We start from the raw sequence: 26,904 nt of genomic DNA on the forward strand, positions 1-26,904 counted from the left end.
ATGCGTCCCAGCAGGGCCAGAGCCATCCATCCATCTGGAGGTCAGCTAACGGTGGGGTGTGACTGTCTTCAGATCCTACTACTGCTGCTATTTCTGCTCCTGGCCCTGGGCTGCAGTCTATCCCCTCCACACCTGGACACATCTAACCCCGCCCCTCCACACATTTAACCCCGCCCCTCCACACCTGAACACATCTAACCCCGCCCCTCCACACCTTGACACATCTAACCCCACACCTAGAACACATCTAACCCAGCCCCTCCACACCGTGACACATCTAACCCCGCCACTCCACACCTTGACACATCTAACCCCGCCCCTCCACACATCTAACCCCACCCCTCCACACCTTGACACATCTAACCCCACCCCTCCACATCTAACCCCGACAGGCCTCTTTCTGGGAAAGGATCAGACTGAAGAATATCCCAGACCATGCTGACTGACCAGGCTCTGAAACTGTCAACTCTATCTTGTTGACCTCCACTAGGAGCCAGGAGCCACTTGATAAAAGTGCAAATCATCAGCAACAGTACTATGGACTTCAGTGCATATATGCAATGCATGGGAAGCACTTGCAAGCTGCAGTATCGACCCAAACGATTCCAAGAGTGAAAATGTCACGTTCATGGGGGAATTGGGTTGTGCATTAGTTTTTACTGTTGGAACAAAGTGTGTGTCACTACCTCTATTTTATCTTTAACTCTGCATTGTTGGAAAAAGACCTGTAAGTAAACATGTCACTGTTAGTCTACGACGCATATGACAAATAACATTTGATTTGGAGAAGAAGCTGTTATCTCCCAAGTAAAATGGAGGCCCTCCAGTGAGGATGGTTTAAACACAATACCAACTAGAATGCCCTCTTTTCTCCCTCCCAATCTGTGGGGTATGGGGCCTTCCCAGCCCTGAGAGCTGTCACCCCCCCCCCCCCCCCAACCCCCCTGTTAATTCGCCAGGCAAATAGATGAGCGGGCGACTGTTTGTTTAGCGGGGAGCGGGTAGGCCCAATGTGACTGGGAGGGAGCAGGAGCAGCAAAAACCAGGCTGGGACTGGGGAGAGAAGGACTCACAGACAACCAGTAACCAATTGTCTATCAGCATGGAGACCACAAGCACAGGCCAAGAGAATTTGTACATTTTTATGAGGATCCCCATTAGCTAATGCTGTAACGTTAGCTAATCTTCCTGGGGTCCAACACCAATTAATAAGACAATTAAGACATTACAAAGGAAGACTTTACAAACATTTAACAAGTAGACAATACAGACAATTAAAATACATGACAGGAAACACATTTAACATTCAGTTGATGCTTTCTATTTCCTGTCCAGTAATATGGTCCATAGCATTAGATGTTCTTTCTATTTCCTGTCCAGTCATATGGTCTATAGCATTAGATGTTATTTCTATTTCCTGTCCAGTCATATGGTCTATAGCATTAGATGTTCTTTCTATTTCCTGTCCAGTCATATGGTCCATAGCATTAGATGTTCTTTCTATTTCCTGTCCTATGCTATATGGTCTATAGCATTAGATGTTCTTTCTATTTCCTGTCCAGTCATATGGTCTATAGCATTAGATGTTCTTTCTATTTCCTGTCCAGTCATATGGTCTATAGCATTAGATGTTCTTTCTATTTCCTGTCCAGTTATATGGTCCATAGCATTAGATGTTCTTTCTATTTCCTGTCCTATGCTATATGGTCCATAGCATTAGATGTTCTTTCTATTTCCTGTCCTATGCTATATGGTCTATAGCATTAGATGTTCTTTCTATTTCCTGTCCAGTTATATGGTCCATAGCATTAGATGTTCTTTCTATTTCCTGTCCAGTTATATGGTCCATAGCATTAGATGTTCTTTCTATTTCCTGTCCAGTTATATGGTCCATAGCATTAGATGTTCTTTCTATTTCCTGTCCAGTCATATGGTCTATAGCATTAGATGTTCTTTCTATTTCCTGTCCAGTTATATGGTCCATAGCATTAGATGTTCTTTCTATTTCCTGTCCTATGCTATATGGTCTATAGCATTAGATGTTCTTTTATTTTTCTTGAAGGTGGATTCACTTTTTGCCTGAGAAATATGTATTGTAAAGAGTTCCATTCAGCTATGGCTCTACATAAAACTGTAGATTTAAGATGATTTGCCTTGGCCTGGGTTTTCTTAGCTGCCCTGAATTTACCTGTTTGGTTTGGTGGTTATGCGTGTTGCTAGTATGTACAAATTGGTCTGAAAAATATAACATTCCTAAAGAAAATCAGAAGGCTGGATAGTAATTTGTTTTCAACATGAAGCCATGAGAGATTGTGATGCATTTGGATAAGATTCATATAGATAGAGCAATGAAGAGCTAATCTGACAGCCCTGTTTAGAGCAATGAAGAGCTAATCTGACAGCCCTGTTTAGAGCAATGAAGAGCTAATCTGACAGCCCTGTTTAGAGCAATGAAGAGCTAATCTACCAGCCCTGTTTTGAGCAATGAAGAGATAATCTACCAGCCCTGTTTTGAGCAATGAAGAGCTAATCTGGCAGCCCTGTTTTGAGCAATGAAGAGCTAATCTACCAGCCCTGTTTAGAGCAATGAAGAGCTAATCTACCAGCCCTGTTTAGAGCAATGAAGAGCTAATCTACCAGCCCTGTTTAGAGCAATGAAGAGCTAATCTACCAGCCCTGTTTAGAGCAATGAAGAGCTAATCTGCCAGCCCTGTTTAGAGCAATGAAGAGCTAATCTACCTGCCCTGTTTTGAGCCATTTGGAGCCTTTTTATATCTTTGCTGCATATGACCATATAACTGGACAGTACTCTAAATGTGATAGGACCAGGGATTGACCATATAACTAGACAGTACTCTAAGTGTGATAGGAGCAATGATTGACCATATAACTGGACAGTACTCTAAGTGTGATAGAGTACTGTCCAGTTATATGGTCAATCCCTGGTCCTAAGTGTGATAAGACCAGGAACTGAATACCTGATTCAGAGTGCTAGATCTTACATACTCTGAACATTTTCTTGTAACAGCAATTCCCTTACCCATCTTAATAACAATTGTATCTATGTGTTCTGACCATGATAAAGCTGAGTCCAATATGACACCTAGTAGTTGTTTTTTTCACTTGCTCTACATGCGTTCTATTCATCGACAAATTCAAATGGAGATCATCAGCAAGCATATATCGTGAACCAAATACAATACATTTCATTATAGAAATGTTCAACACCAATTTGCTCATATCAAGCCCTTCAGACACAATTCTTAGATCAAAACTCAGTACATCTGTTAGCTCATTACATTCTGATCCTGCGCTATTATACATTGTATAGTCATCAGCATACATTACCACTCTTGCATTGTTCAATACTGAAGGTAAATCATTAGTAAAGAAAGAGTAGAGAAGTGGGCCTAGGCAGCTTCCTTGAGGAACACCACAGTGTTCTTTACTGTTTGAAAAGCTACCATTAAAGAACACTTTTTGCCTTCTCCTGGATAAATAGCTTTCCATCCACAACATAGCTGCAGACTTAAAACTATAACATTTGAGTTTACCTAGTAACAGTTCATGATCAATTACATCAAAAACAGACTGAAATCTACTAACTTCCTGCCATCCGTATTCTTTAACCAATAATCTGTTATTTGTGCTGAGGCCGTCCTTGTAGAATGCCCTTATTTGTATGCATGCTGGAAACCCGTTATCAGACCATTACATGAGAAACAATCCTTGATTTGTACAGATCATTTACGTAACACGAGCAGCAAGTTTATAGGACAACAATTAGGACTAGTGAATGCAGATTTATCTAAGGTAGGTAGTGGAATAACCTTTGACTCTTTCCTGACTTCTGGGCACACTCCATACACTGGCTTGCAAAAGTATTCACCCCCCTTGGCATGTTTCCTATTTTGTTGCCTTACAACCTGGAATTAAAATAGATTTTTTTGGGGGTGTGTGTATCATTTGATTTACACAACATGCCTAACACTTTGAAGATGCAAAACATTTTTTATTGTGAACAAACAAGAAATAAGACAAAAACACTGAAAACTTGAGCGTGCATAACTATTCACCCCCCAAAGTCAATACGTTGTAGATGCACCTTTTGCAGCAATTACAGTTATAGTCTATTGGGGTATGTCTCTCTAAGCTTGGCACATCTAGCCACTGGGATTTTTGCCCATTCTTCAAGGGAAAACTGCTCCAGCTCCTTCAAGTTGGATGGGTTCCACTGGTGTACAGCAATCTTTAAGTCGTACCACAGATTCTCAATTGGATTGAGGTCTGGGGTTTGACTAGGCCATTGCAATACATTTAAATGTTCCCTTAAACCACTTGAGTGCTGCTTTAGCAGTATGCTTAGGGTCATTGTCCTGCTGGAAGTTGAACCTCTGTCCCAGTCTCAAATCTCTGGAAGACAAACAAGTTTCCCTCAAGAATTTCCCTGTATTCCTTCAATTCTGACCAGTTTCCAAAGTCCCTGCCGATGAAAAACATCTACACAGCATGATTCTGCCACCACCATGCTTCACTGTGGGGATAGTGTTCCCGGGGTGATGAGGTGTTGGGTTTGCGCCAGACATAGCATTTTCCTTGATGGCCAAAAAGCAACATTTTAGTCTCATCTGACCAGAGTACCTTCTTCCATATGTTTGGGCAGTCTCCCTCATGCCTTTTGGCAAACACCAAACGTGTTTGATTATTTTTTTCTGGCCACTCTTCCGTAAAGCCCAGCTCTGTGGAGTGTACGGCTTAAAGTGGTCCTATGGACAGATACTCAAATCTCCGCTGTGGAGCTTTGCAGCTCCTTCAGGGTTATCTTTGGTCTCTTTGTTGCCTCTCTGATTAATGCCCTCTTTGTTTGGTCTGAGTTTTGGTTGGCGGCCCTCACTTGGCAGGTTTGTTGTGGTCCCATATTCTTTCCATTTTTTTCTAATGGATTTAATGGTGCTCCGTGGGATGTTCAAAGTCTCTGATATTTTTTTTATAACCCAACCCTGATCTGTACATCTCCACAACTTTGTCCCTGACCTGTTTGGAGAGCTCCTTGGTCTTCATGGTGCCGCTTGCTTGGTGGTGTCCCTTGCTTTGTGGTGTTGCAGACTCTGGAGCCTTTCAGAACAGGTGTAAATATACTGATATCATGTGACACTTAGATTGCACACAGGTGGTTTATTTAACTAATTATGTGACTTCTGAAGGTTGCACCAGATCTTATTTAGGGGCTTCATAGCAAAGGGGGTGAATACATATGCACGCACCACTTTTCCATATTTTTTTTTCATTTCACTTCACCAACTTGGACTATTTTGTGTATGCCCATTACATGAAATCCAAATAAAAATACATTCAAATTACAGGTTGTAATGCAACAAAATAGGAAAAACGCCACGGGGGGGGAAGAATACTTTTGCAAAGCACTGTACATCATGCACTTATTACAATTATGAGAGATTGTGGTAGATATTTGGTTAGCTGTAATTCTAAGCAATTTGGTGTCAAGATTATCTGTACCAGGTGACTTGTCATCCAAAAGAGACAACAGCATCCTTTTTTCCTCTTCCCTTTCTACATGGTGAAATTCAAACATGCATTGCCTCTCCTTCATGATACATTCTTTTATAAGGGTATATGACATGGACCTTCAGTTGGAATCATAGCATTCCTCAACATGTCCACCTTGCCTGTAAAATGTTCAGAGGGTGGGGCTGGGTTGCAACAGGAGTTATTGAGGGGGGGGGGGGGGGGGGGGGGGGGTGCATGCTGTAGGGAGAGATACCATGAGATTAAACTTAATTGAATTTAGCCTTGCATCACAATACACCCTCATTGCAGAGATACAAGATATTTATAGGGAGTGAAAAAGGTACATAGTAAAACTATAGATGTCAACACATCCACAGCAACATACTGGGAGTTACAGGATGTGTCAGCTAACAACAGTGACTTTTAACAAGCCACTCTAAAACAGCTGTTTTCATTGTATTTGATTGACACATTGATATGGTCCTTTGGCTTTGAATTTGGTGGGAGGAAAATATTTTGACATACTGGCCATCCGTACTGTCAAAGGTGGTTGACAGAACAGCAAAGAGGCATATCTCAATTTCTGAAAACAACAAGTTGTAGACGAAAGAAGGATGGGAAGCACTGCAAGGATACTGTAGTACGTGCTTCTACACCTGCATTGCTTGCTGTTTGGGGTTTTAGGCTGGGTTTCTGTACAGCACTTTGAGATATCAGCTGATGTACGAAGGGCTATATAAATACATTTGATTTGATTTGATTTGATTAGTAGGTCTTGTAGATGAAAGGTGCAGTACACGGATGATGCACTGAACAGGCTTCCAACCAACAGGTCTCCTCTACTCTCTGGTTTTTACTCTGCAGCGAGAGTGCCGCTGGCCACACTTCTATCACAAACCGACAGAAACTTGACCTTAAGCAATGAAAGCATGCCTGCAGTTTACCTGACAGTAGGCAACGTTATTCTGTATCAACACCCCGTGGCAAAGAGACACGTTTAATATTCAAATGCTATGTCACTACATGAGACAATATCTGGAGGCAATAATGCGGCAGAATGTCAGTGGAATATATTACCGTACATTACTGACGGGACTGACTGAATTACTGAGAACATCAAACTGTCAGAGTGGAGCTCAAGGTAAAAGCAGACAGGTGTTTTCCAATGAGATGCGAGAGGGAGAGAGTGCTGCTCTCAAAAAGTGAGAGATTGAGGTAAACTGTAGTGTGGTTATATTTTCAATAGAGCTTGGTAGGGTGGGGTATTCTTCGCTTGAGTATATGGCTAACGAAACCCATTATCTATAGGGGAGGAGAGGGAACCAAAACATTGATGCTAACTCTGACTACCATGTGAAACCCATAGATTAGGGCCTAAGGAATTTATTTAAATTGACTGATTTCCTTATATGAACTGTAACTCAGTAAAATCGCTGAAATTGTTGCATGTTGCATCTATATTTTTGTTCAGTATAGATTAATGACCCGAGGCCTCTGCCTCCATCCCAGCTAGGAGTGTACATACTGTAGCTTTAAAATCTTATGACTCATTCTGGCCTGTCGTCCCCTTAATGAGTTTCAGAGGGGAAGGTGAAGTTCCTGTTTTATGCTTCCTCTTCTGTTTCAGAGCTGAGGGTAATCAATTCAGATGTGCTATTGACAGGTATGGGAGTGATGTAAAGTTTGTGTGCTTTGTTTAATTAAATGCAAACATACTGGGTCCGAAGGTCCGATGACTGTGACAAACAAGGGCAGAGCACAGGCGAGGAGAGGAGGAGAGGGCAGAGGAGGGGAGGGCACAGGAGAGAGAACAGGGGAGAGAGAACAGAGGAGGGGAGGGCAGAGGAGAGAGAACAGAGGAGGGAAGGGCAGTGGAGAGAGAGAACAGAGGAGGGGAGGGCAGAGGAGAGAGAGAACAGAGGAAGGGAGGGCAGGGGAGAGAGAACAGAGGAGGGGAGGGCAGAGGAGAGAGAACAGAGGAGGGAAGGGCAGAGTAGAGAGAACAGAGGAGGGGAGGGCAGAGGAGAGAGAACAGAGGAGGGAAGGGCAGAGTAGAGAGAACAGAGGAGGGGAGGGCAGAGAAGAGAGAACAGAGGAGGGGAGGTCAGAGGAGAGAGAACAGAGGAGGGGAGGTCAGAGGAGAGAGAACAGAGGAGTGGAGGGCAGAGGAAAGAGAACAGAGGAGGGGAGGGCAGAGGAGAGAGAACAGGGGAGGGGAGGGCAGAGGAGAGAGAACAGAGGGGAGGGCAGAGGAAAGAGAGAACAGAGGAGGGGAGGGCAGAGGAGAGAGAACAGAGGAGAGAGAACAGAGTAGAGAACAGAGGAGGGGAGGGCAGAGGAGAGAGAACAGAGGAGTGGAGGGCAGAGGAGAGAGAACAGAGGAGGGGAGGGCAGAGGAAAGAGAACATAGGAGGGGAGGGCAGAGGAGAGAGAACAGAGGAGTGGAGGGCAGAGGAGAGAGAACAGAGGAAGGGAGGGCAGGGGAGAGAGAACAGAGGAGGGGAGGGCAGAGGAGAGAGAACAGAGGAGGGAAGGGCAGAGTAGAGAGAACAGAGGAGGGGAGGGCAGAGGAGAGAGAACAGAGGAGGGAAGGGCAGAGTAGAGAGAACAGAGGAGGGGAGGGCAGAGAAGAGAGAACAGAGGAGGGGAGGTCAGAGGAGAGAGAACAGAGGAGGGGAGGTCAGAGGAGAGAGAACAGAGGAGGGGAGGGCAGAGGAGAGAGAACAGGGGAGGGGAGGGCAGAGGAGAGAGAACAGAGGGGAGGGCAGAGGAAAGAGAGAACAGAGGAGGGGAGGGCAGAGGAGAGAGAACAGAGGAGAGAGAACAGAGTAGAGAACAGAGGAGGGGAGGGCAGAGGAGAGAGAACAGAGGAGTGGAGGGCAGAGGAGAGAGAACAGAGGAGGGGAGGGCAGAGGAAAGAGAACATAGGAGGGGAGGGCAGAGGAGAGAGAACAGAGGAGTGGAGGGCAGAGGAGAGAGATAACAGAGGAGTGGAGGGCAGAGGAGAGAGAACAGAGGAGGGGAGGGCAGAGGAAAGAGAACAGAGGGGAGCGTTGCTTCACTATAGATTATTTTATCTGACCTTGCCTGCATCACCTCGACCCCCACCTCAACCCCCAGAACTACACAACAACCTCCCTTTACAACACATATTCATGGAAACCAATCAAGAGGAAAGAAAAACACTGTCCGCAAACTGTTCAAATGAATTTCCTGGGAGAGCGAGAAAGCGAAGCAAGGCAGGAAGCAGGGAGGGAGAGAAAGAGAGCTACCTATTGAGAGGGTGTGTTTCAACACAAACCAGGTGAGAGGTGATTTTAAGCTGTATTTTGATAGTGCTGACAACGTCCATGGGGAGGTACTCCCTGGAACAACAAAAACATCCATGCATGTACTGTTGGAGCTGATCACGTTCCATTCATGAGGACGAGTGTCTGCTCCTGTTGTACTGATCTGATCACGTTTAATCCATCTGCGTTTCATCCATCTGCGTTTCATCCAAACACCTAACTGGAGTGAGAAACAGGCCTAGTAAACTAAGCTCCCATGACCTGATTATCATAAAGTACGGTAATTACAACAAGTGATGCTCCGCTCCAGATTCCTCATTCTTATCTTCCCACCTGCTCTTGTGCGTCTGTGTGTCTATCTATAGAATGTTTATGACTGTGAATTCTGAGTTTCTGAACATGGTGGCTTACTGCTGTAGTTTCTGCCAGTGACCTCCAGAACAGAGAAGAGAAGGGCTTCAGTCTGCAATGCAGAACAGTTAATGATTTACCCCCCTAATCAGATAACCCAGCAGCACAGATGCTAGAGCCCAACAAACCTGCCCTCTAATTCTAGTGATGGGGTGTGTCTCAAAATGGTAACCCTTTGGGCCCTGGTCAAAAGTAGTGCATTATAAAAGGGTGCCATTTGGGATGCATATATGATTAATGCTTAGTGTGAAAGAGGATTGTTATCAGGGGCAGGATATGTAAAATACCCTTTAATAGAGACTGGGCTTTAAACAAATAAACTAGGACTCCAGGCCTGAGACAACCAGGTCACAGAGCTCACCTGTTACCAGCCAGACTGGTACACCAAGCTACAGCCAGGTCACAGAGCTCACCTGCTACCAGCCAGACTGGTACACCAAGCTACAGCCAGGTCACAGAGCTCACCTGCTACCAGACAGACTGGTACACCAAGCTACAGCCAGGTCACAGAGCTCACCTGCTACCAGACAGACTGGTACACCAAGCTACAGCCAGGTCACAGAGCTCACCTGCTATCAGCCAGACTGGTACACCAAGCTACATACAGGACAGGATGACCATTTGTCGCCTTCCTACCATGGCACCTCTGAGAAGCAGCCAGGTCATCTCACCTTTTATCACACAGGTATCCCAAGCCAAGACACAATTACTGGGGAGAATATCCACCTACAGTATTTTGGCTCTAGCCTGGTCCCAGATCTGTTTCTGCTGAATAGCCAACTCCTATGATGGCATCGGAGTTTGGCATGACAATAAATGAAAGACGATAGGATTTGGCAAGACAGCACAAATTGATCTGGGTCCAGGCTACCTTAGCTCCTACTACCTAATAAAAATGTAATTAACAGTGAGTGACTTGTTGCTTAATCACTTATTTTTATCACCTGCCTCTATGATGTACGAACACAAACCAATTTGGGCTAGGGGTTCAGTGGTTTGCAGGGGTGCTGCTGAGCATTTTAAATAACTTCCTCCATTTCTATTCCGGCGGAGTCTAGCCTGCTGAGAGGGCTCCTAGACAATCCACCAAATGTATTGGGGAGCACAGATTGAAAAGTAAGGGCTAACCCTAACCCTAACCCTAACCCTAACCCTAACCCTGAGTTTGAGGCACTGGTTCACTTTTTGTTGTTGATGCAGCCTACATTTAAAATGGATTAAATGTAGATTTTTTTTTGTCACCAGCCTACACAGAACACCCCATAATGACCAAGTGGAATTATGTTTTTTGAAAATTGTACCAATTAATTAAACATGAAAAGCTGAAATGTCTTGAGTCAATAAGTATTCAATCCCTTTGTTATGGCAAGCCTAAATAAGTTCAGGGGTAAAAACTTGTTTAACAAGTCACATAAGTTGCATGACCTCACTCTGTGTGCAATAATAGTGTTTAACATTCTCTTTCTCCACACATATTCTCCACACACATTCTTTCTCCACACAGTGTTATGTGTTCCTTCTAAACAACTCAACTTTTTAAAAAGTTGAATCAGTTACGGCTGAACAGTTTGTTTGTGTGTTTAACTCTGCCTGTAAACACGCTGGATGATTCAGAATCCATTGAAGAGCTTAAACGATTCATTGACGAGAGATACATGTACTTACGAACTCAAAGAAACATGTCGCTGGTTTCGGAGGATTCAAGCATTGTTAAGGACAACCAACCAAATCAACAAAACAAAACCAAAACCAGGTTGGCCAATAGGTATCAACGATGGAACCAAACCATCCCCTAGTAAGTGTGGGGAGAGGTTTACTGATATGGATGTTGACTTGTTAAAATGCTTCAATGAAAGGCTTACCAAACTTGATAACTTGGATATATTACGAGAGGACATCAATGCATTATGTACCAGTCTAGAATTCATCCAACGTCAGATTGATGATCTAAGGAAAGAGAGCACGGCGCTGAAAGGTACTGTAGACTCTATTCATAGCAAGGTGGAGGTGGTGCAAAGGGAGAACTAACAACTTATTAAAGAAACCTTGCTTGATGTACGGTGTCGATCAATGTGGGAACAATCTAATATTCTCAGGGATACCGGAGAATGACTACAGCAGAGTCTGTGAGGACACTGTCCGAGACTTTATGTCAACTCAACTAAACCTGCCCGCTGATGTTGTGCGCAATGCCACTTTCTCCAGAGTCCATAGAATAGGCAAGGCCTCTGGAAATAGGCCACGGGATATTATTGCATGTTTTGACAAATTTAAGCAAAAGGAAATGACAAAGAACATGGGCAGAGAACTCAGAAACACTGATTTTGGAATGAATGATCACTTCCCCACCGAGATCAATGAAAGGAGAAAAAGACTATATCCCATCATGAAGGAAAAGCGTTGCCTGAATCAACGAGTCTCCATGGTGATGGATAAACTTTATATCAACGGGCAATTGTATCGGGACTCTGGAGCAACTCCCTGGCTATTTTAATTTAATGTTCAAATCTGAGTTTGTGTGTTGTAGTATATCATGACAACTTCAACTATAACCAATATATGCTCTATTGATCTTCACTTGATAAGGAAAGGGCTGCATATAGCTCAGGTTAATGTATGTAACCTTCCTAACAAAATACATGAGGTTTTTAACTTGGTCAACATAAATAATATTCATATTTTGGCTTTGACCGAAACGCATTTAGATGCATCTGTAAATGATGGGCAAATGAACATTCAAGGATATAGTCTACTGAGAAGGGAGAGGAATAGGAATGGTGGGGGTGGAGCACTGTATATTCAGAATCATATACCGTTTAAGAGAAGGTATGACCTTAATGTAGGTCAAATAGAGGCACTATGGGCTCAAGTACATCTGCCTCACCAGGCACCCATACAGAACAAAATTGAGGGGATATGCCAAGAACTGTGGTTTGAAACAAATGGTTAATGTTACTACTAGATCATCAATTAAGTTGGGTCATCGTTCAGACACATGCATTGATCTGATTTTCTGTAATATACCATTGCAATGCTTAAAGGCCAGATCAATGCCAGTGGGCTGAACAGACCATAATATTGTGACCATAACCATGAACACCAAGGTTCCAAAGAAAAAATGCTTATTTATTGTTAAAACCAACATGGAATCAGGGTTCTGTATAGATCACTATGTAGATAGGAACATAAGGTACTAAAAGTAATTACTGAGAGAAACCCCAGGCAGCCAGCCTGTCTTGTTTCCCTCTGCTAGCCTAGCTAATCACTATTGAGTTTGTAGGTGTTAAAGTTCGACCCACTCAACCTCCGTGATGATCAGCCTTCCCCAGGGAGTTTCATGTCCATCCGGAGTGTTTATACATGCCCTGCTTGGCCTGACTGACTCCGTCCAGCCTCCTTGTGTTGAGTCCCAAATGGCACTCTCTTCCCACTACTTTTGACCAGGGCCCATATGGCTCCAACCTACTCATATTAAGACCTAAAACTAGTCCTCATATATGCATCGTTTGGCTATAATTTGAGATATCTAAAGTACTTACCCCCTAATTATAATATTAATCCGTGGGAATTCATTATTAGAGGTTTTGGAAAATACTGAAAAAGGTGCTTTTTATTTGTATTTGGCGTTAACTGTCCGCCAAATATTTTTTTTGTCATTTGTCTTTCAATGGAAGAAATTGTGTGACAACACCTTAAGAATAGAAGAGAAAACCGTAGCTAGCTTGGTGTACCAGCAGTGTAGCTAGCATGCCTGTGATTGGTTGTGTGTATTATCCAGGAGACACAATGGAGAGGGCCAGTGAATCCTCAAACAGACACACAGAGCAGAGCCAGCTTCTCTTCTCCGCTTTGTTGGGGCTGGAAGGACGGTTCCCCACATAAAGGTCTACAGGACCACTGATAAGACATAGTACTAGGCTACCTCCCTCTATCTTTCTTTCTTTCTCCCTATCAATTCAATTGGCAAACATATGTTTACATTGCCAAAGCAAATGAAATAGACTTTCTCTTTCTCTCTCTCTATTGCTCCCGCTCTCACACAATGCAAATTGTCTGAGAAGAGGAGAATACAATGCTATCCTTAGTCTCCTCAGAGCAAAGCCAGGGTGGGGTGGGCCACTCCATAAAACCTACTAGTGTTCTCAGGGATCCCTGTCACTCTGTGGTGACCAATGCCAGACTAACACTCCACCACGTGACAGATGAGATGCAGAGAAAACTAACTATCAGGATTTGACACACATTAAGAACAGGATGCAGGTTACCAAACGAGATTGGCTACTTTCTGAGCCAACAGAAAATAGATGGTAGGACATGCTAGCTACACCACTGTACAGTTTTCTCTTCTATTTTTAAGGTGTTGTCACACAATTTATTCCATCGAATGACTAATTACAAAAAAAATGTAATTGGCGGACGATTAAATCTAAAGCACTCTTTTTCTGTTTTTTCCAAAACCTCTAATAATTAATTCCCATGGATTAATATTATAATTAGGGTGTAATTACTTTAGATATCTCAAATTAGAGCAAAACGATGCATATGAGGATTAGTTTTAGCTCTTAATATGAGTAGGTTGGAGGGAGAGTTTGCGAAAACATGTTTCTCAGACATTTTTAATAAGCGGGAGAGCAATGAGCTGTCTTGCTATGCAGCCATTTTTTTATTAAGACGTTAGAATGGGGTGCGATCAAAGCTACCTGACCCTTTCAACCAAATGAAATGGAAATTATCTGTGGCCCTATGAATGTGTAGTTCTTGCTCTGTGGCTAGTAGTATTTATGCAGAATGGGATCAGAAAGTACCCAGGAATAACATACTTTATTACTAGGTTCAGTATTTTACAATTATTACGATAAGGATGACAGGATACTTTTTTGTTTAACTAAATTGTGTCCCCTAAACCAATGGTATAACAACGTACTAATGAAAAAATGCACGAGTGAGCAGGTTTATTTAATTACATAAATAACTTTCCACTAAGATTCTAAGTCACATCAAAGTCTAATATGAGTCTTATCATATTTCACTATTGTGCCTTTAAATCTCCACTATTTGGAGCTGTATAACCCTAGCAGAAACTATACCAATGTACCAAGCAGCACTAAACCATATATTCCTTTCACTATGCAGACACACTTCCTCTTTAAGATGCCTGTATGTGTGTGTGTCACCTGTGGTACGTGCATAGTGTTTGTATTTCCTCCTCCAGCTTTTGGCTGTGCTCCAGGGCCCTGTCTCTCTCTCTCTCTCTGGACCAACTCCACGTCCTCCTGGTAACAACACAAAACAGCGGACAGAAAGACAGACGGTTCAGAACGATGCAGATAGAAATGTAATGAATAGATTGAACACGTTTCCCAATTCATATCTGTTCTATACAATATATTTCTATCTCCAGCTCCTCCTGTTGACACAACAGACAGTCAGATCACATCACAGTTTGAAAAGCACAGCTAGTAGCCACTGTTACAGGACACGGAGCTGAATGACATTGTGCTTGGGTGGCTTAATTAATATTATTTATCTGTGTGTTTCCATATGAGAATAAATTGTATTGTGACCATTTCAATTCCTGTGATACTTCAGATTTATCAATAGTTTTACACTTCTGATGTGACATATTATGCATTCCATTTTGAACACTGGATTATATATATTTTAACTCAAAATCAAGTAACGGTACTTGTAATAAATCAGTTCACAAACACGTTAAAACGCAGCTGAAGCATCACACGTTTTCCGCTTCTCACAGTGGTTTTCCTACTGAGGCGGAGGAGGCGTTACGTCATTGATTCCTCTCACACCACAGAGAACTATCCATGTCTACAGCGTATGTCTTTTAACAGGGTTTTAATTCAGCTCATGTAGAGCACCAGCAGTCCCAGCAGCACACAGGGAGCCTCTAACACAATGAGGCTCCTCTGAGGGGATCCCATTCACACTATTGTCTCCCCACTCAGCACCTACTCAGAGGAACTCCCGTTCAAAGGGACGAGGGAAGGGAGGCCGGCTGGCCTGATCACGGCGGTGGGTGGGAGCAGGGGATGCTGGGTAAACAGTGTGTGTGAGTGTGTGGTTGTGTGTGGTTTTGTGTGAGAGTGCTGGGCAACCCTGTGGTTAAACCTGGCCCAAAATAAATGCCCTGCTAATTAGCAGCCGTTGAAACAGATGTATTGATGGTCTCAACAGCTAAAAGAAGAGGGAACAATGGAGGAGGTCTAAATAAACAAGGGGAGCAGGGCCATACTGTACATGGCCGCAATCTATAGCCTCTGTGATGAGAAGGGAAGAAGGGGGAGAGAGAGAGAGATCCTAGGAGGGCTTTTGTCTTAACAGTGACAGGAGAGAGGATTGGATTAGCAGAGTCGTGTTCAGTAGGGCACGGGAAAAAGGAAAATATGTGTTCTTATTGGACAAATTCATGTAGTACTTCACTCCTTTTCAAAACGTTTTCTCACTGCTGAACACGACCCAAGCTCTATTTAAAAATGAGCGTTTTATTGTTTAACTGCAGAATGGTAAGCACCACCTTTTTTGGGGACTTCTATGACCTGGTTGGATAGTGGCTGAAATAGGGTGACCAACTGCCCTGGGTTTTACGGGACAGTCATGCATTTTGGCTCCTTGTCCCCCCCCCGTCCCATAACCAAACAATCATGTTCCGCATTTTATCAACAAATTAAAACACCAATTTACAAAAAAATGTTGATTTGTCCCATGTTTCAGTCAGATTTCTCATTGATTTGATGAGAATTAACATTCCAACCTGTCTCTTTTGCAGTCATGTTACGCTTATGACAAGACATATATCATAAGTCTATAGTAGGCTACTGGTGATGTAAACACCTCGCCAATCGTTGTGAGATCTGATGTTCTGCGCAGCGCAGGGCCAATGTCGTATCGTCAACCAATCACATTTGTCAAAGCATTTCGGGCTAAATTCCAGCTGTTTCTAGCGAAGAGCTACAAAAGTTAACCAAATTGACAGATTAGACTGAAGGATGAGGTAATTTCCTCAAACTTGTGAGGCTCTCCATGATCATTAGTTGTTCATTCAACATATTTTCTGCTACTTCACTCAATCTCGTTTTAAAAGTCTCAATTCCTTACAGTTTTACATTCCCTGAGACCAACCAGATATGTTTCCACAGCAAAGTTTTCATGAAACAGCCATGCATGTGATCTCACTTTTCTGCATCACCAAATGTTGAGGCTGAGTCGAAAGAATAGTCTTTGTGTGCTTCAATTAGCTCGCTCAGTGCAACGGGAGGGGGATTTGCGCGCGTGTGTGTGTGGGGGGTGGGTGATTGCTGCCCCAAAAAATGTGTTAATGTACACTGTCTCGCAAAATCATCCTGTTGTCCCGCATTTGGGTATTTTAAATTTGGTCACCATCTGAGATGAAACCATATGAGCCCTGGGCTGGGGTCTGGTCTGCTGCTATAAACACCTTTGGCCTAAATAAGTACATGCAGCTTCCCCTCTGTTCTCCAGAACTATCATTCTAATTACTGGCACCAAGGTCTCCCAAGTCAAAGAGAACATCAAAAAGAGGCCAACCTCTAAAGTCAATATGTACTTTTCTCCAACAGAGAGGAGAGCTCGACTTCAAAGCCTGTTTCTTTTAATCATATGCATTATATCAGCATTCATTAGAATAATATCCAAATGAGTTTGACAGAGTAGCGGGTTAACCTGTTGTGATGATGAAGGCAGTACTGTAAAGGAGAATAACTAGCGTGGACTTTTATAGGTATAGTACAGGAGGTTGCAAGGCAGACAGCCAGTGGTCAGCTGGTGGGGCCAAAGTGCAACAGATTGGCAGCAGGGACTGGCTGGCATTTCTCACTCTGTGGAAACTGGGAATATCAATCTATGAAAAGATGCATTTGTTATGACACACAACAAACTATTGACTGATGTGGAATTTTGTTGATCAATGTAAATAAATATCTAATATCTAATATATAGATATATATATATATATATTGACGTTTTATTCTGGATTGTGTTCTCTACATTCTCCATAATCTTATTTATCTGTAGTGACCATTTCATTAGAATAATTTCATTTAAACTTTCATTTAAAATAGGGTCAAATTGCACCGCCTTTCCTTCTTGTGTCCTCAAGCCTGAATCTCCTGTTAATGGTTTTTTAACCCTTATTTTACCAGGTAAGTTGACTGAGAAAACATTCTCATTTACAGCAACGACCTGTGGAATAGTTACAGGGGAGAGGAAGGGGGATAAACGAGCCCATTGGAAACTGGGGATGATTAGGTGGCCATGAAAGTATGAGGGCCATATTGGGAATCAAAGCTATAACCTGTTCATTTTAATGGATATCAATCAAAGATATCAGTTGTTCATGTTAGTGGATATCAATCAAAGATATCAGCTGTTCATGTTAATGGGTATCAATCAAAGATATCAGCTGTTCATGTTAATGGGAATCAATCAAAGATATCAGCTGTTCATGTTAGTGGATATCAATCAAAGATATCAGCTGTTCATGTTAATGGGTATCCATTCAAGAGAGTAACAGTAAAAGACCACACCTGGCAACTAAGCCCCTTGACACACACAAGTAACACACCTGCAAGTACATTAAACTGAGGCATAGTTAATGAGCAAGTCTATGATGACTGTGCCTTCATGATAATGTTTTCACCAAATAGTAGTATCAAGCTGTGGGAATCAGATCCCATTTGAAGCTTTTAACACACTTTTTTTTATGGCCTTTTATCTGTGAATGCCTGTGAGAGAACCAGTTTTGCAGTCTTCTCAAGGAGGCTCTATAAGTGGGTCCTAAAGCTCTGTGTGTGTGTGTGTGGGGGGGGGGGGGGGGGGGGTGCGTGGCTTGAGCGGAGTAGCAGTCTGTGACTTTAGTGCCCTCTGAAATGGCAGGGGTGGAGAGGAGAGGGCCGGGGGTTGAGGGATTCTCATTGCTCAGGTCATCTCAAGTGATCTGTTGTAGTGGCTGCCCTAGCCCTGAACCACCTGTGTTTGCACACCAGCTTTTCCTTCAAGCACTGACAGCCCAGAGTGATGGCACCGCAATGCTCCTCTCCTTGGCTCGCTAACGCAGTTAATCATTACGACTGCTCCCTCCTATGGCCCTAGCAGCTCAGATTCAGCCTGCTCTTCCATAATACTTCTACTTGACATGATGGTAAAGGATTTTGCATGTCTAATTTGGAAGGACACAAAGTATATGATCAGTTAAAAGGTGCATGATCAAATGTAAATCTAGGGATCTTAAAATGTAAACAAATTGGGAATGTTGGGTTGGCCATGTTCCCTGATTTTATAATTCTTTACTAAATAAACCAGTAACGTTATGACTATTCAAAGAGTAATTTTGGCAGGCATAGAAAAATGAAATGATTTCAAATCCGTACATTCTCTTCACGTCAAGATGAACTTCAGCAGAGGAGGACTGTCTGACACCGACCTTTCTATGTTTAAATAATCCCAGTCATCTTCTCTTAGCTGGTTTCTTTAAAGTAAAATGTCAATTGATGAATCAAAGACCTGTGAGGTTTTCAATTGTTTCGTGGATCTGTTCCCGGCACTGCTGACTAATTTTACGACAGCTGTTCCCATTTCATTTTAAATTAAAAACCCCGCTCTGTAATCCCAGTAGACAATCTATAATTAAGGGGATTTATAGAAAAACCAAGAGCTACATTAATAACAAAATGTAATATATTTCTTAATAAGCCACCAGTGGAGAATGAAGAAACCCTCTAAGAAATAAAGTAGAAGAGTACAAATACTTTCAGCCAGCAGCCTTTAGAAAGAGCAGAAGAAGACTGGACGGAGGTTCTCTGAGTTCAGTTGAAACAGAACAGATCATTCTAATCCTCTAAACTATTCATCATCATAAACCATCAACTAGTCACAAACTTGTAAACTGATTTCATCAACAAACATTCTGATGTGTCCGTTTCACCGTTCCCGCCTAAAAAAGTTGCAGAAAAATGAATGATCATGTATTCTATTAATGAAATATAGGATTCAAACTGTTGCAATCACAATCAGAGAGAGTAGTAATCTGAAATTAAAATTGCAAATGTTTGTCTGACAGAAAAATGCATGGAGAAAATGACAATAAAAGAGCTGTACAGGTCTCTCTCCCTCTCTCCCATAAACGGAGAAAAACAAATAGGCTCGTGTTTACCCTGTACCTCACTGGAGGGTGACATTGTTGATGATGTCAGTGACACTGTGACATTGTGATGATGTCATTCTAAATCCCATCAAATACGTGGCCGGGACACACAATGCACTCAAGTCTCAATGTCTTTTGATGTATTATGATGAGTCGTGTATTTATTGTATGTTACTATACTACCGTACTACTATACAACCGTACTACTATACCACTGATGTGTATTTAGTTAGCTATGTTTAGTTAGGGACTGCGGACTATGAAAATTAGCTGTGTTTAGCTAACTCTGATGCAAACATCATATTTCACTCTGAATGTTTTTTAAATTGCACATGGTCCTATTTAAATAAACTACTACCACCAACCACTACTACTACTACTACTACTACTACAACCACCCCTACTACCATCACTACCACCACCCCTACTACCATCACTACCACCACCACTACTAACACCACCACCACTACTACCACCATCACCACCACTACTACCATCACCACCACTACGACCACCACCATCAGTACTACCACCACTACTACAACCACTACCAACTACTATCACCATCCCCATTAGTACCACCATCACTACCACCACCAACTACTACCACCATCATCAGTACTACCACGACCACCATCACTACTACCACGACCACCATCCCTACCACCACCACTACTACTACTACCACCATCACCACCGCCATCAGTACTACCACCACCACCACCATCATCAGTACTACCACCACCACCACCACCACCACCACTAGAAGTACTACCACGACCACCATCACTACTACCACCACCACCATCACCATCACTACCACCACCACTACCACCACCTACTACTACTACCACCACCAACATCACTACCACCAACCACTACTACTACCACCAACTACTACTACCACCACCACTACCACCACCACCATCAGCACTACCATCACTACCACCACCAACTACTACCACCATCACTACCACCATCATCAGTACTACCACGACCACCACCACCACCACTAGAAGTACTACCACGACCACCATCACTACTACCACGACCACCATCACTACTACCACCACCATCACTACCACCACCACTATCACTACCACCACCATCAGTACTACCACCACTACCACCAATTACTACTACTACCACCACCAACATCACTACCACCAACCACTACTACTACCACCAACTACTACTACCACCACCACCATCACTACCACCATCACTACTACTACCACCACCCCCATCTCCATCACCACTACTACCACCACCACCACCAGTACTACCATCACTACCACCAACTACTACCACCACCATCAGTATTACCATCACTACCACCACCAACTACTACCACAACTATTAGTACTACCATCACTAACACCATCAGTACTACCATCACTACCACCATCAGTACTACCATCAGTACTACCACCACCAGTACTACCATCACTACCACCACCATCAGTACTACCATCACCACCACCAGTACTATCATCACTACCACCACCACCATCAGTACTAACATCACTACCACCACCAACTACTACCACCACCACCACAACCACCATCACTACCACCACCAGTACTACCATCACTACCACCAACATTAGTACTACCATCACTACCACCACCACCACTACTACCACCATCAGTACTACCACCACCAGTACTACCACTACTACCACCACCAACTACTACCACCATCAGTATTACCATCACTACCACCATCATCAGTACTACCATCACTACCCCCACTACTACTACTACCACCACCCCCACCAGTATTACCATTACTACCACCACCACCACGATTACCACCACTAATCCCACCATCACTACCACCACCATCAGTACTACCATCACCCCCACCAACCACCACTACCACCATCACTACTACTACCACCACTACCAACCACTACTACTACCACTACCACCACCACCACCAGTACTACCACCACCAACTACTACCACCATCACTACCACCAACTACCACCATCTCCATCACCACTACTACCACCACCACCATCAGTACTACCATCACTACCACCAGTACTACCATCACTACTACCACCATCAGTACTACCATCACTACCACCACCACTACTACTCCCACCACCAACTACTACCACCACCATCAATCCTACCATCACTACCACCAACTACTACCACCAACACCATCAGTACTACCACCATCAGTATTACCATCACTACCACCAACAGTACTACCATCACTACCACCACCATCGCCATCAAGCCTACCATCACTACCACCAACTACTACCACCATCATCAGCACTACCATCACTACCACCACCATCAGTACTACCACCACTACTACCACCATCAGTATTACCATCACTACCACAACCATCAGTCCTACCATCACCAACTACTACCACCATCACTACTTCAACCACCACCAACTACTACCATCACTACCACCACCATTACTACCACCACCATCAGTACTACCATCACTACCACCACCACCACCAACTACTACCACCAACTACTACCACTACCACCACCAACTACTACCACCACCATCAGTACTACCATCACTACCACCACCAACTACTACCACCATCACTACCACCATCAGTACTACCATCACTACTACTACTACCACCACCACTACCACCATCAGTACTATCACCACCACCAACTACCACCACCAACTACTATTACTACCACCACCATCAGTACCACCATCACCACCGCCATCAGTACTACCACCACCACCACCATCATCAGTACTACCACCACCACCACCACCACCACCACTAGAAGTACTACCACGACCACCATCACTACTACCACGACCACCGTCACTACTACCACCACCACCATCACCATCACTACCACCACCACTATCACTACCACCACCACTACCACCACCTACTACTACTACCACCACCAACATCACTACCACCAACCACTACTACTACCACCAACTACTACTACCACCACCACTACCACCACCACCATCAGCACTACCATCACTACCACCACCAACTACTACCACCATCACTACCACCATCATCAGTACTACCACGACCACCACCACCACCACTAGAAGTACTACCACGACCACCATCACTACTACCACGACCACCATCACTACTACCACCACCATCACTACCACCACCACTATCACTACCACCACCATCAGTACTACCACCACTACCACCAATTACTACTACTACCACCACCAACATCACTACCACCAACCACTACTACTACCACCAACTACTACTACCACCACCACCATCACTACCACCATCACTACTACTACCACCACCCCCATCTCCATCACCACTACTACCACCACCACCACCAGTACTACCATCACTACCACCAACTACTACCACCACCATCAGTATTACCATCACTACCACCACCAACTACTACCACAACTATTAGTACTACCATCACTAACACCATCAGTACTACCATCACTACCACCATCAGTACTACCATCAGTACTACCACCACCAGTACTACCATCACTACCACCACCATCAGTACTACCATCACCACCACCAGTACTATCATCACTACCACCACCACCATCAGTACTAACATCACTACCACCACCAACTACTACCACCACCACCACAACCACCATCACTACCACCACCAGTACTACCATCACTACCACCAACATTAGTACTACCATCACTACCACCACCACCACTACTACCACCATCAGTACTACCACCACCAGTACTACCACTACTACCACCACCAACTACTACCACCATCAGTATTACCATCACTACCACCATCATCAGTACTACCATCACTACCCCCACTACTACTACTACCACCACCCCCACCAGTATTACCATTACTACCACCACCACGATTACCACCACTAATCCCACCATCACTACCACCACCATCAGTACTACCATCACCCCCACCAACCACTACTACCACCATCACCACTACTACCACCACCACCAACCACTACTACTACCACTACCACCACCACCACCAGTACTACCACCACCAACTACTACCACCATCACTACCACCAACTACCACCATCTCCATCACCACTACTACCACCACCACCATCAGTACTACCATCACTACCACCACCACTACTACTCCCACCACCAACTACTACCACCACCATCAATCCTACCATCACTACCACCAACTACTACCACCAACACCATCAGTACTACCACCATCAGTATTACCATCACTACCACCAACAGTACTACCATCACTACCACCACCATCGCCATCAAGCCTACCATCACTACCACCAACTACTACCACCATCATCAGCACTACCATCACTACCACCACCATCAGTATTACCATCACTACCACAACCATCAGTCCTACCATCACCAACTACTACCACCATCACTACTTCAACCACCACCAACTACTACCATCACTACCACCACCATTACTACCACCACCATCAGTACTACCATCACTACCACCACCACCACCACCACCAACTACTACCACCAACTACTACCACTACCACCACCAACTACTACCACCACCATCAGTACTACCATCACTACCACCACCAACTACTACCACCATCACTACCACCATCAGTACTACCATCACTACTACTACTACCACCACCACTACCACCATCAGTACTATCACCACCACCAACTACCACCACCAACTACTATTACTACCACCACCATCAGTACTACCATCACTACCACCACCAACTACTACCACCATCACTACCACCATCACCACCACTACTACCACCACCATCAGTACTACCATCACTACCACCACCAACTACTACCACCATCACTACCACCATCAGTACTACCATCACTACTACTACTACCACCACCACTACCACCATCAGTACTATCACCACCACCACCAACAACAAGTGCTACCACCATCACCACTACTTCCACCATCAGTGCTGCCATCACCATCAGTACTACCATCACTACCACCACCACCACCACCACCACTACTACCACCTCCACTACTACTAACAGCTCTATTGCTTTAGATCACCAGACTAGGTAACAAGGCTCGGAGACAAGCAAACAGTGAGTGGTTGAATAAACAATACAATTATACCTGTGACTAAAATGGAAATGTGGTGTGTGTCGGGGCAGGGCGGGTTTCGGTTAAGGGGTTGGTATCTAAATAATAGCCCAGCATACTGTAGTAGGAGTGCGGCATTATTTAAAGACGGAGTTGTTGGCAAACAGCAGCACTGAGTTGAGCTCAAATTGATCAGAAATACAGTGTAGACATTGTTAATGTTGTAAAAGACTATTGTAGCTGAAAACGGCTGATTTTTAATGGAATATCTACATAGACGTACAGATGCCCATTATCAGCAACCATCACTCCTAATGTTCCAATGGCACGTTGTGTTAGCTAATCCAAGTTTATAATTTTAAAAGGCTAATTGATCAGAAATATAGCTTTCATTTCTCAGAACAACAATAGACTGACGAGTTTCAGAAGAAAGTTATTTGTTTCTGGCCATTTTGAGCCTGTAATCAAACCCACAAATGCTGACGCTCCAGATACTCAACTAGTCTAAAGAAGGCCAGTTTTATTGCTCCTTTAAATTAGAACAACAGTTTTCAGCTGTGCTAACATAATTGCAAAAGGTTTTTTTAATGCTAAATTAGCCTTTTAAAATGATAAACTTGGATTAGCTAACACAACGTGCCATTGGAACACAGGAGTGATGGTTGCTGATAATGGGCATCTGTAGATATTCATTTTTTTTTTTTAAATCAGCCGTTTCCAGCTACAATAGTCATTTACCACATTAACAATGTCTACACTTTCTTTCTGATCAATTTGATGTTATTTTAACGGACAAAAAAGTTTATTTTCTTTCAAAAACAAGGGCATTTCTAAGTGACCCCAAACGGTACTGTATACACACATGGTAACGTACACAGACCCATATACAGTTGAAGTCGGAAGTTTACATACACCTTAGCCAAATACATTTAAACTCAGTTTTTCACAATTCCTGACATTTAATCCTAGTAAAGATTCCCTGTTTTAGGTCAGTTAGGATCACCACTTTATTTTAAGAATGCGAAATGTCAGAATAATAGTAGAAAGAATGATTTATTTCAGCTTTTATTTCTTTCATCACATTCCCAGTGGGTCACAAGTGTACATACACTCAATTAGTATTTGGTAGCAATGACTTTAAATAGTTTAACTTGGGTCAAACGTTTCAGGTAGCCTTCCACAAGCTTCCCACAATAAGTTGGGTGAATTTTGGCTCATTCCTCCTGGCAGAGCTGGTGTAACTGAGTCAGGGTTGTCAGCCTCCTTGCTCCGACACACTTTTTCAGTTCTGCCCACAAATTTTCTATAGGATTGAGGTCAGGGCTTTGTGATGACCACTCCAATACCTTGACTTTGTTGTCCTTAAGCCATTTTCCACAACTTTGGAAGTATGCTTGGGGTCATTGTCCATTTGGAAGACCCATTTGCGACCAAGCTTTAACTTGACTGATGTCTTGAGATGTTTCTTCAATATATCCACATCATTTTCCTTCCTAATGATGCCATCTATTTTGTGAAGTGCACCAGTTCTTCCTGCAGCAATGCACCCTCCCAACATGAAGCTGCCACCCTGTGCTTCACGGTTGGGATGGTGTTCTTCGGCTTGCAAGCCTCCCCCTTTTCCCCCAAACATAATGATGGTCAAACAGTTCTATTTTTGTTTCATCAGACCAGAGAATATTTCTCCAAAAAGTACGATCTTTGTACCCATGTGCAGTTGCAAACCGTTGTCTGGCTTTTTTATGGCGGTTTTGGAGCAGTGGCTTCTTCATTGCTGAGTTGCCGTTCAGGTTATGTCGATATAGGACTCGATTTACTATGGATATAGATACTTTTGTACCGGTTTCCTCAAGCATCTTCACAAGGTCCTTTGCTGTTGTTCTGGGATTGATTTGCACTTTTCGCACCAAAGTACGTTCATCTCTAGGAGACAGAATGTGTCTCCTTCCTGAACAGTATGACGGCTGCGTGGTCCCATGATGCTTATACTTGCGTACTATTGTTTGCACAGATGAACGTGGTACCTTCAGGCGTTTGGAAATTGCTCCCAAGGATGAACCAGACTTGTGGAGGTCTACAATTTTTTCCTGAGGTCTTGGCTGATTTCTTTTGATTTTCCCATGATGTCAAGCAAAGAGGCACTGAGTTTGAAGGTAGGCCTTGAAATACATCCACAGGTACACCTCCAATTGACTCAAATGATGTCAATTAGCCAATCAGAAGCTTCTAAAGCCATGACATCATTTTCTGGAATTTTCCAAGCTGTTTAAAGGCACAGTCATCTGAGTGTATGCAATCTTCTGACCCACTGGAATTGATACAGGGAATTATAAGTGAAATAATCTGTCTGTACACAATTGTTGGAAGAATGACTTGTGTCATGCACAAAGTAGATGTCCTAACCGACTTGCTAATACTATAGTTTGTTAACAAGAAATT

The 26,904-nt window shown here is 43.5% G+C and overlaps 1 long non-coding RNA gene across 1 annotated transcript in view; it reads right to left on the reverse strand.

Moving 5' to 3' along the window:
* The window catches only part of LOC110504336, a 33,201-nt gene that overhangs the window by 5,473 nt on the left and 824 nt on the right, over positions 1-26,904 (reverse strand). The window contains exon 2 of the long non-coding RNA XR_002470590.2: positions 14,405-14,503. This is a non-coding gene — a long non-coding RNA (uncharacterized LOC110504336). The remainder of the gene's footprint in view (positions 1-14,404; positions 14,504-26,904) is intronic.

This window comes from Oncorhynchus mykiss, chromosome 25, assembly GCF_013265735.2.
Source record: "Oncorhynchus mykiss isolate Arlee chromosome 25, USDA_OmykA_1.1, whole genome shotgun sequence".
Taxonomy (NCBI): domain Eukaryota; kingdom Metazoa; phylum Chordata; class Actinopteri; order Salmoniformes; family Salmonidae; genus Oncorhynchus; species Oncorhynchus mykiss.